The sequence below is a fragment of the Macrobrachium rosenbergii genome, chromosome 25 (assembly GCF_040412425.1).
Source record: "Macrobrachium rosenbergii isolate ZJJX-2024 chromosome 25, ASM4041242v1, whole genome shotgun sequence".
Classification (NCBI taxonomy): domain Eukaryota; kingdom Metazoa; phylum Arthropoda; class Malacostraca; order Decapoda; family Palaemonidae; genus Macrobrachium; species Macrobrachium rosenbergii.
The window spans coordinates 34,134,410-34,144,409 of NC_089765.1; the positions used below are offsets into that span (position 1 = coordinate 34,134,410).

The 10,000-nt window shown below is 36.0% G+C and overlaps 1 protein-coding gene across 1 annotated transcript in view; it reads right to left on the minus strand.

Annotated features, from left to right (window-relative positions):
* The window catches only part of LOC136852544 (uncharacterized), a 37,693-nt gene extending 30,192 nt beyond the window's left edge, over nucleotides 1-7,501 (minus strand). The window contains exon 1 of the mRNA XM_067127282.1: nucleotides 7,108-7,501. The gene's annotated coding sequence lies outside the window, so the exon portion shown is untranslated. The remainder of the gene's footprint in view (nucleotides 1-7,107) is intronic.
* Between the last annotated feature and the right edge of the window lie 2,499 nt (nucleotides 7,502-10,000).

Here is a 10,000-nt window from a genome sequence, read left to right on the forward strand (position 1 = left end):
AAAAGGGCATAATAATTCAAGGGCCTAGAGAAAGCTTACGATAGATATGAAAGATAGGTAATAGAAGGCAAGGTTTTTAAAATGAAAAGATTTTATGATGAAAGCATAGCATATATCAGAGTTTGTAGGCATGAAAGTGAATGATTTGCTGTAAAATAGGGTTGAGGCAATGGTGTATTGTTTATCCGTGTCTGTTAAATATCCTAAGGATGGTGCAATATGATAAGTCAGAGAAAAGACAGTAGATGTTGGTGGAATGTTGAGGGATAAGAAGATTGGGCCGAGAATGGAGGGCGAAATGGCTGATCTTCCCTGATAACACACTACCGATTTTAGAAACTGAAGAGAAGCTATAGAGATCAGTGAAAGATTTAAAAGATCAGTGAAAGATTTAAAAGTGTTTGCAAGAGGAAAAAGATGAGAGCAAACTTGAGTAAAAGTAAAATTATGAGGGTAAGTGAAGCAGTAAATGTTAGTATAGACCGTGAGAGAGTGGAAGCAGTAAATTCTAATAAGAATTTAGGAGTAGAGGTTTGATAAAGCAAGAAAGGTAGCAGGGAGTGTGCAAAAGACTCTAAGGAAATTAGTGTATCTAGAGAAACCATGCTTCGAAAGCAAGAAGGGATTGTCGAATCAACTCTCCTCGGGGGAAGTGAAGTGTGGATGTTGATTCTGAAAGAATGTAGAAATTGTAAAAGTTATAAGGATGTAGTAGTTGTAGTATAAGAGGAGTAAAATGGTTAGTGTATGTGACATAATGTACCCAGAAGAGTTGGAAGGAAGGATGATAGGAAGACAGTGAAAAGAATGGATAGAGGGGGTATAAAAGGTATTGTAAAGAAGGAGATTCGAATCCATTGAGCAAGAGAGTTCAGGCAAGAAAAAGGTAACTGAAGTAATGTGTACACGGGTTCGACACGCTGCTGGGGACCTTTTTGTATATTTGGAAGCTAGTGTTGTGAAAGTTTCCTGCACAGGCGGTTTATCCACAATTCAGCAGTTCAGTTGTGAGTGTGTCAATACTCGCTGGCTTTTCTCTGGAGCCATGGGAAACAGCTTAATGTTGAAAAGAAAGAAAATTTATATATATATATATATATATATATATATATGTGTGTGTGTGTATATGTGTGTATATATATATACACGCACACACATATGTATGTATATATATATATATATATATATATATATATATATATATATATATATATTATATATATAATATATATAAGTATGTTTGTGTGTTGGTAGAATTTTTATTATAAAACGGAAATATTTTCACTTTTAGGAATATTAATTAAAGGGAAATTGACGATCATCAAACTATCACTTCAGAGCGGTAGAATGTAAAGTAAAACTTCGGAAAGAAAGAGTAAGAGATGTGGAAAAAGAGAGTGAGGGAGAGGGAAGGAGGAAGAAGGAAGTAGGAAGCGTAGAAATGAATGGAGATTTACGAGATGCCGGATGATGAGTATTCATGAGGAAGTGTTCCCAGATCGCCAGTGAGGAAGCTGGTACTACCAAACAGCCTTTTCCTTCAAGCGTTTTGACATTGAACGACCAGGGGTCATTGTACACTAGCTTCTCCCAGCTCCCCACCCCCCACCCCATCGGGAAGGAATTGGGAAATGTGGAGGGGGGGGGTGGTTGTCTGAGATGAATGTTAAGCATTATTCTCTCTCTCTCTCTCTCTCTCTCTCTCTCTCTCTCTCTCTCTCTCTCTCTCTCTCTCTCTCTCATGGTGAGGGCATGTTTAGAGTTAGTTAAAGATGCGGCATTTGGGTTTTTAATTGTAGTTCTTTAGTCGGTTCTTTATCAATTTTTATTACTAAAAATCATTTATTTAATAAGTTGGAAATATTAGAAGCTATTTTATTCTCGACACTCAACACCAGACTACCTAATTTTACCTATGTACTTGAAATGACCTGTTAGTATTTTCTCTACCCTCAAATTTTTGTCTTGTACTACATCTCTTGTAATCAGTTTTCCCGCAAAATAATATACGTAATACAAATACCATTATTAACACGAAAAACTGTCACAATTACTCTGAAAGGATAGTTAAGGAAGAAATTGGGATAGCTGCTGCTAATGGCCCGGGATGTGAGGACACGAGGGAGAGGGGCGTGTGTGAATTCAGGAAGATGGGATGAGTGAAATACTAGTTTTGGTCATTTAAGACGAAGGACACACACCCCTCCGAGAGGAAACTGGGACGTAATGTCCCTCGTTCATTGAAGCCACTTGCGGGGGACGGTTGTTGTTTATGTCTGTTTTTTTTTTTCTACACGATGTGTATTACATAACATTTTATGAGAAGGTATTTCTTCCTGGGACGTTGATTTCTTCTCTCTCTCTCTCTCTCTCTCTCTCTCTCTCTCTCTCTCTCTCTCTCTCTCTCATCACTGCCTTTATGCGTGGGCTGTGTTTGTCCTGGTCTCTGGAGCCTTGCTCTTACATTAACCGGGAAGCAATACAAATGATCTGGTATTGTACCCTTTCATCTCTCACATTCGAACTTCTTCCGTTACTTTAAGTTTGCCCTTTTACATTATTAGCTTTGGACGTGTCATCTTCCAAAAACCTTTAATGATTCGATCTTTTAATCCATCACGAAATGTAGTCTATAAAAATGTTAATGTTAAAGGCACGATTTTAACCTATGTAATACGACAAATTAAAAAAAAATACTGACGTATCTGGAGGCTTGTTATTCAATCAAAATCGTTTATAAGTTTTGGAAATTTTGCTGTTAGAAAAAAAATTGTTTCATACGAGATATAAATTTAGCCTTTTTCTATCGTCAGCCGTTCTACCGAGGTAAGTGAAATGGTCCGTAAAATTTAACTGGTGATTAGTTCCAGTAAGTTACTGTTATCACTGCTCCTTCTTAATTATTATGTGTTGCCTTGTTAGTGGAGTTAACAAGCTTCGTGACGGTCTGAAATTTTCTGACTTCGTCCTGAACTTTTTTAATTGGCGGAAAAAATTTTGTTAGATTATTATACACTTACGGCAAAGTGGATTCTTTCCCTCTGCTTTTGTGCTGGTGGAACAAAAGCCGGTTGATTGATTGTGAATTATCCGGCGGCGCAACTACCGCGGTAACAGGCGTCGATTTGTACCATTCGAATCTCACATTCGGAAAACCCATGTTCGATTCTCGAAGGACGTGGAAAGGAAGAGTATGGGCTGCGTTTCCTTAAAAATCTATTAAGACTTCTCGATAAGGGAAAGTTAAAGATGGCGGTTCGCATAGGCAGAGAGAGAGAGAGAGAGAAAAAAAAATATCAGGCATGAGTAATGAGTTCCCTGGAAAAAAAAAATGTATATCCTAACATAATTCAAAGCAGAGTGAACCCATTCTTGAGGTTCATTCATTTTATGAACGAAAAAACGAAAGAAAAATGAATGTTTCGTGACTGTGTCTCCTCTGCTTCTCTTAAAAGCCTCATCGATTGTTATTTTACTTCCAGCGGCAAATTAGGAACGAAAATACACGAACATCTGATGAGATGAAAAGATAAGCAAGTATCGAACGAATGTTTTCAAGAATTGTAAAATTAAGGGCTGAAAAAAAAAAACTGAAAACAAGACTCAAAATCGTGGTCATTTTTAGGAGTTCATTCAGTTTCCCGACGCATATTCAGGTGACCTACTTTCTTGCACATTTAATGTTATTCTTGCTCCGTCCTTTGCTTTTTTTATTTGAAAATTCTGAGTCTTCGGGGATAAAAGTCATAGTTTTCTATCCACTGTCACATCAAATATATATATATATATATATATATATATATATATATATATATATATATATATATATATACATACAGTATATATATATGTATATATATATACACATACATGAGGAACAGGAAGAGGTACTGTTTACTATATATATATATATATATATATATATATATATATATATATATATATATATATATATATATATATCATAGACGTCATCAACATACAACCTGAAAGACCTGGGTCTGATCCCGATGTGAGTCAGAAATATTTGTTACACACGTGACTGTGTGTAGTGATTATATCCAATATATATTATATATATGTCGCTTAGATGGGGTAATTCAAATTAAATCCGATCGATTGAGTCATTGCTGATTCGGGAAGTTGGGTAAACTCTCTGGTAAGCTATGGATTATGTAGGCCGTCTGCTAGTAGCGCCCCTGCCTTTCAATTCAAAGACCTGGATTCGATCCCGGTGTGAATCTGAAGTGATGTGTATGTATATATCTATATATATAAATATATATATATATATATATATATATATATATATATATATGTATATATATATATATATATATATATATATATATATATATATATATACAGTATATATATAACTTCAGTTATGTATATAGAAATCCGTGGGCAAACGAATTCGTATAAATGATGACTCGGCGTAATAAAAATGTTCAGTTTCTATACAACCAGCTCGAATAAAGATATAAATAACTCCTCCTCATGATATAAACGAAATTATTAGGAAGTAGTGAATAATAACATGACTAATAGAGCTCGGTGACGATATTTCCAACAAACTTCCAAGGATGATATTGGGCTTCTCTGTAAGTCGTAGTAGGGATATCAAAATTCTCTGCCCGCAAGTAACTAGAAAAATGTAGTTACCACTACAAAAAAAAAAAAATCAAAATCCTTAGCCAGCTAAGAGGAATTGAAATGAACGTCCCACTCACGTCATGTTCCATTGACATTTCACCATTCTTTATAATCCGCACTGGTTTGAACAGGTTTTTGTATTTTATTTATTTGGTCGTGTGTGAGTGAGGGCGATGAAACGTAGTAGGTTCTTTCACTTTAAAACCTATTCGTGTACATCACACGGGTGTTTAATTAACACCCATAGATACGCCTTCGGGTGCGTGTGTGCTCGTAATGTTATTTAATATACTGTATACTGTTCTTGCTTTCAAATCAGTATTTAGGGGATTGGTGTTTACATTTCATAAAATAATTTTAATTTCAAATCATAAGCTGTTTCCAAAATGACGCAAATCTTCTTACTCAAATGTTTTAGATGCTGAAGTGCGGTATGTTTATGTCCTGTGTAATACTGCATTCCTTATCGTTATGGGTTTTGATTTATGAGAAAGGTGATGCGTTTTCGGAATACCATACGCGGAGTATACTGTCTTGAATTGCTAACCAGTTGTAGCATAAAACTTCGTTTTTAATGTTTTCATATCAGTTTTTTGTCTGTACAAACTCGTATGAGTTTGCTGTAATATTCCGCTGATAAGCTTTCGTCTCTCTGTCCCACCTTTGCACTTTGCCCCGTACTCGGGACCAGGATTTCCAACCCTATAACCACGCGCATGCAAGGCTGAGAATGAACATCTGCGGCAGCCAATCTGATGTTCACTTGACGAACGTGAATGCAAGGGGAGATTCCCCTTGAGAGGGGCCAATTCTACTGCACTTATGGAGAAGGGAAGAGTCTCAACTGCTAGGAAGTCGTGAGTTAGAAAGACACGCGCTATACCATTCACTTCTGGCCCTCCCGGGGCGAGAAGCGGGTCTGTGTCTGTCACAGCGCTAGACCGATGGGACCTCTGGGCAATGGATGCTCTCTTGTGCATTGCTTCAGTGTTTCTTTAGGTTGTTTTGTTTTCTTTCAGATTCCTGTTTATCGTTTCGATAAAACCATTTAATCTTCATGAATTACAGCCACTTATGTGACCCTAATTTTAGCCGTTATCTTTACTAGATTTAGGTGAAGAATGATTAAATTCATGGATACACCAATATATATATATATTTCTTTTTTTAAAGAAAAAGCTTGTTATTTGCATCGTGGGTGTTCATATAGGCACAGATTGTCCCAGAGGGTCACGAGGTTCTCTGGTTAAACAAAAAACAGGACGCTTGGAGTGTCAAGTTGCCCTACTTTTATCATTCCTTGTGTTTCGGATTTTGTAGTTTTGTTTTCTGTATCACAATAGGAAGAGTATCTTTTTAGAATATGAATATTCACAGAGAGAGAGAGAGAGAGAGAGAGAGAGAGAGAGAGAGAGAGAGAGAGAGAAAACAACTTGGTTCACCGGGTATGTAAAGCTATTGTTTGTGTGACGTAGGTACGTGTGGGCGGGGCCAAGGTAAGGCACAGTGGGCGGGGTATATAAAAATGTCCTCGACGACTTATCACATCGTATTAAAAAGCGCGGAAGGCGTGAACAAATGGCAGTGTGGAGCGCGCGAGCGCCTTTTCACGTCTCTCTCTCTCTCTCTCTCTCTCTCTCTCTCTCTCTCTCTCTCTCTCTCTCGCGGAGCGCATCTTCTCGCACTATCCTTGGAGGGGCGCTGGGCACTTTTCTTCCGCGTTCAGATGTCATAGAGAGGGAGTAATAAGTGCACACTTACAAACGCACTTCCGGTCTCTTTGCTTGTTTTATTCTTTTCTTGGGCTGAAAATGAAGGGTGTGGTTGTATGTGGATTTTGTTTTCTTTTGGTTATGCAAGTGGACTAGCTTTATCATCTGTGAGCTGTCTTTTTTACATGTTCGTGTTTAAGTGTCATTAAGGGTTCAAATTTTTAAGTTTATGTTTTTTATATATATATATATATATATATATATATATATATATATATATATATATATATATATATGTATATATACATATATTTTATAGACACACGCACACGCACATATATATATATATATATATATATATATATATATATATATATATATATATATATATATATATATATATATATATATATATATATATATATATATATATATATATATATATATATATATTACATATATATAATGTATGCCTCAGAGGAACATAAAATAACTAAGGTTAAGCATATATACTACTTTGAAAACCTATCCATAACTGTGTTCATACCTGTCTATAACTATGACCTGTCATGAATTCACAAGAAATATTCCGAAAACAAAAATCCTCAAAACAGATTCCCAGAAATACCCGCTCGGAACCACATGCCAGAGTACATCATGAAATTTTAATGCAGTTCTCGGAAAACTCACCGAACAGAACAAAACAATTCACGAACAGGAAACGTCACAAAATACTCACGTTCAGACGAAAATCCACGGAGTAGAAAAGGCGGAAGAGTCTTTGTAAAGCTTTTGCAAAAGTTCTGGCGACCGCCAAAGTATCTGTTAGAACGGTGGCTCTCTTCACACAAGAATCCGCTTTTGTAAAATAACAGTCGAGTCAGGTAAAGGAAAAAAGTTCCACGAGGCACCAAGTCAAGTCAGCTACTGTGTATACTAGGCGTAATAGATATCACTTAATCGGAATGAACGAGTCTTTTTGTTGCTCTCTTTCTCTCTGACTCTGTCTCTCTTCCTCTCTCTCTCTCTTTCTCTCTCTGTCTCTCTCTCTCTCTCCTTTCTCAGTCAGGGACTCCTCACTGCGAGTTGTCGACGGGAGGTGATATTAGGTCGGCCTCCGTATGGTATAATGTGAGCTGACGCCTCTCCTTCGCTCTTATATATACTCCCGCTCAACCCATCTTTTGACTTCACGGACGTACATACACACACGCACACACACACACTCACACTCACTCACGCACACCGTCCATTGTTATTGTTTTTACATGTAGTAGGTTTTTGTGTTTGCACATGAACTAGTGTGTACATTTTTTGTGACTACGCATGTGCGTATATTTCCATGACGGAGCAAATAAATCTATACTGGATTCTTATTTTCGTGACCGTACACTCAGACACACACGCACACACTCACACACATATATATATAGTAGGCTATATATATACATATATATATATATATATATATATATATATATATATATATATATATATATATATATATATATATATATATACATGTACATGTCTGTATATATACATATACATATATATATTCATACATACATATATATAATATATATATATAATATATATATTTATATATATGTGTGTGTATGTATCTATTCATGTATTATACATATATATATATATATATATATATATATATATATATATATATGTGTGTGTGTGTTTCGACTTTATTTCCAAGCCATTGACGAAAACAGTCAGGACCTACACCCCACCCCGTGTGGTAATGTGTGATATATTTATATGTATTTCTTTAACTGCTGAATATATAAATATATGTATATACATACATGCATACATACATATATACATATTTATATTTGTGTATATATGTATTTATGTAGTGTACATATATATATATATATATATATATATATATATATATATATATATTTATATATTCTTTAACTGCTGAATCAAGAATGAGACCCCATGTGCAGAAATCTTCCACAGCGTCAGCTGCTTCAATTAGCTACACTGAAAGCTCATAAGCAGCACACTGACACTAACTCCCCCCCCTCCCCTTACAAACACTGTTATACGTCCGTATCTCTCAAGCACTCTTGCGTGTGTTCTTTCATTCCTCTTTCTCTTCCTTCCTCCTATACACCTCATCCGACACCGTCGTCCTCCATTCTTTCCATGTTACCAAACCACCTCAGAACAGTGATTTAAGTTTTAGTTTTCTGTAACAGAAAAATATTGTGACGGCTTTGTCCGTCCGTCCGCCTCAGATCTTGAAAACTATTGAGGCTAGAGGGCTGCAAATTGGTATGTTAAATCATCCACCCTCCAATCATCAAACATACCAAATTGCAACCCTTTAGTCTTAGTAGCTTTTATTTTTATATAAGGTTAAAGTTAGCCATAACCGTGCATCTGGCAACGATATAGGATAGGCCACCATCGGGCCTTGGTTAAAGATTCATGGGCCGCGGCTCATACAGCATTATACCGAGACCACCGAAAGATAGATCTGTTTTCGGTGGCCTTAATTATACGCTGTAGCGGCTGTACAGAAAACTCGATTGCGCCGAAGAAACTTCATCGCATTTTATACTTGTTTTTATTAATCTATTTGAAATATAAGATTCTTTATCTAACTGTTACACCCATTTGTGCGATAATTATACTTGTTTTTATTAATCTATTTGAAATATAATATTCTTTATCTAACTGTTACACCCATTTGTGCGATAATTATACTTGTTTTTATTAATCTATTTGAAATATAATATTCTTTATCTAACTGTTACACCCATTTGTGCGATAATGTTTTCTTTGCACGTTTTGCTCAGCATCAGGCTCAGTGAAAGATAGAAACTATGTCATTGCTGTAATCAGAAGTGAAAAAAGGATTCTGTCATCAACTAAAGCCGTATCACTTGCAAACACCGACCACTTCAAACTGAAATCGCAGGAACGGGGCCGCACCATTTAGATAATAAACAAGACCTTGTACTACTATAACTTGGCTGACTGAAAACTGTGCCCTGGAAATGTTTACTTTATTTTGGAACTTTAGTCGTAAATCAGTGAATAATTTCTTTTCCTGAAGTTCTGTTTCAAATATATATTTTTCCGTTATCTGTTTGTGCATTTTCATTGCATACAGGGCATAAGTAACCGTTCAGCTGTTCATAACTCATGGAGTTCCTTGACTGTTCAGATAGCACGAAAAATTGTAGCTCTTACCTTTTTTTAAGTAATGAATTTGTTATCGATATCGATAATGAAACTGGTATAACAGACCTCAGAAATGTTACTGATGCTCTTTTTCTAAGATATGAAAAGGAACAATCTAGGACACAAGACAGTGGCCAGAAAGTATTGTTTTGAGTAGATTCTCTTAACATTACTTTTATAATCAGCGTCTTGTCGTTCGCCATACTAACTTCAAATATCCTTCCATAGTCAGAAAACTGGAACACCACAAGTAACCAAGGAATCGCAAATTAGCCCAATTCGTATATTGAAGTTCTGATAGCCACAACACGAGGTGGCATTCCCAGAGAATAAGTAAGAACTGAGGTATATTTTAACCACTGTTATACAAGGGAGATTCGTGAGAGATAGGGACAATTATTCATTTCGTGTAT